Source organism: Octopus bimaculoides, unplaced genomic scaffold (genome assembly GCF_001194135.2).
Source record: "Octopus bimaculoides isolate UCB-OBI-ISO-001 unplaced genomic scaffold, ASM119413v2 Scaffold_11460, whole genome shotgun sequence".
Taxonomy (NCBI): Eukaryota; Metazoa; Mollusca; class Cephalopoda; order Octopoda; family Octopodidae; genus Octopus; species Octopus bimaculoides.
Window position 1 is genome coordinate 26,028 of NW_026399621.1, and position 2,537 is coordinate 28,564.

The window sequence follows — 2,537 nt, forward strand, 5'->3', positions numbered from 1 at the left end:
CTATATATTTATATTTATATATATATATATATATATATATATATATATCATCATCATCGTTTAACGTCCGCTTTCCAAGCTGGCATGGGTTGGACGGTTTGACTGAGGACTGGCGAGCCAGATGGCAGCACTATGCTCCAATCTGATCTGGCAGAGTTTCTACAGCTGGATGTCCTACCTAACGCCACTGGCATGAGAGCCAGTCAGGCAGTACGGTGACAGCCACGCTCAAATGGTGTTTTTTATGTGCCACCTGCACAGGAGCCAGTTCAGCAGCACTGGCAATGACCTCGCTCAAGCAACTAGGTGTAGGAAGTTAGTAAGCTTTGAACAGTCTGTGGTAGGTATAAAAAACAACTTCCAGGAACAATAATAGTTTATTGATGTAGAAGGTTGAAGGTTTTTACCATTATGAAATTTAGTAAGATGAAAACAGTTATTCTATAGTTTACGGTTAACAACTCTGAAATGCAAATAAAAATCCAAATTAAGTGAATGGAGTAGGTAAGGCCAGACTACATATGTTTCCTGGCTATCAGAACTTTGGAAGTTATAATTACTCAATGAGTGGTATTCCACTAGCTACTCATCAGGCTGAAGATACTTTAGTTAAATGAAGGTTACATTGTCTTTAAGGAATCCCAACTTAACTAAGGTATCTTCAGCCTGATGAGTTACGAGTGGAATGCCCCTTGTTGAGTGAATATTATTTCCTAAGTTCTGATAGCTAGGAAGCATATGTAGTCTGGATTTTACTTGCTCCTTTCCCTCAACTTAGACCATTTGCGTGTGTGTGTGTATACACACACACACACACACATATATATGTATGTATATTTATACACCTATATACGTGTGTGTATGTACACACACACATGTATATCTTGTACTTTCTATTACTATTTTCTGTTTATCTGTCTATAAGTTATATTTCTCAATATATGAAATTCAAATTCTGTCCCAAGATAAATAACATTTTTTTCTTTCCTAGCAGTTATTCCACTTCAGTGCAGTGTCAATTCCATTCATGTGACAACAACACATGCTAAATGATGTGGATCAATCCCTCTTGTCGAAGCTCTGTTATGTTCAGATTTGGGTATAAAAGCTAGTCATGAGAATGGGTGAGGGGGAGAGGGAGAGGAGAAAGGAGAGAGGAGAGAGAGAGATAATCAATCCTAGTATTAAACAGACTTGAAAGGAGAAACAGCAAAGTTGATTCCAGTGTGATTTGAATTCAGACCAAAAGGGAGTGAAGCAATGTCAAATTATATATTATATATTGAATTAAGCCATTAAGACATTCTTTCACTATGTTAGTCATAACATTTATATTTTTAACCCTTTAGCATTTAAACCGACCATATTCAACCCCAGAATTTTGCCATTTTTATGTTCAAACATGCCATATGTGGTTTCTCCCATCAACCCTACAATGTCATTCTGAAACTAAGCAATCAAAATCTCACAGCTACAAGGTAATGCATGATTAATTTAAAACAATGTGAATAAATAAGCATTACATTTGAGAGAGAAATCTGAATTCTAAAAGGTGAAGTTAGAATCATAACATTCTTCTGTTTCTATTCCTTGAGTCATTATACTGGCTTTATATTGGATTTATTTTTAAAATTGCCATTGAGGAGTATCTCATTATAGCATCAAGTGACAGTTTAAAATCTAGTGTCTTTCTCATATAATTAAGAAATATGCTTATACATATAATGAAAGTAAAGGTTCTGCCACTTCACTGCTTCAGTTTTTGTCCTTGTACTAATCCAAAGAAATTATTATTAATAGATATCAGAATGGTGAACAACGGTGAATGGTAGAATGTTTTTGTTAACGGTTTAATGAAGACAATGGAAGTTGCCTGAATGATGTTTGAGGATTCTCTGAGCTCTGAGTTGATATTTATTTTGAAACAACTACAATTCAAAAACTGTTCCAAAATAATGAGCAGGGTTAGAGTCTTAGAAGCTGAAATCCTGAAGAATAAAGATTGGGTATAGCAGTTAGTGTGGAGTCTTGGTGTTGGTTGGAATAGCATAGCTGTCAAGAGGAGGAGAGAAGAATTTATCAGGTGAGCTTGGGTGAAGATAATAATGAACCAGCATGGCTTGAAGAGCAGAAGCTATGTATTACCTGAAGAGAAAGCAAAGTTAAAAGGTTGCATGCCTGTAGCCTACTGGTTTCATGACATATATATATATATTCTTCACCTGGACAGGACACTGGTCCATTGGAGGATTACTCATTTTTGCAAGCTGAGTGGACTGGAGCAACATGAAATGATGAAGTGTTTTGGTCAAGAACACATCACATCACCTGGTTCTGGAATCAAAACCACAATCATATGATGATGAGTCCAACACCCTAACCACTAAGCCATGTGCCTTCACAATTGTTCTTTCACTGCCCAGTTAATTGGTTTGCCTTTTGGGAGGTAGGATGAGGTCTAGATATTTTATGTATAACAACTGCACCACTCAGATGTGGCAACACTAATCCTTTCTGAGTCTCATGGCTTTTGTATA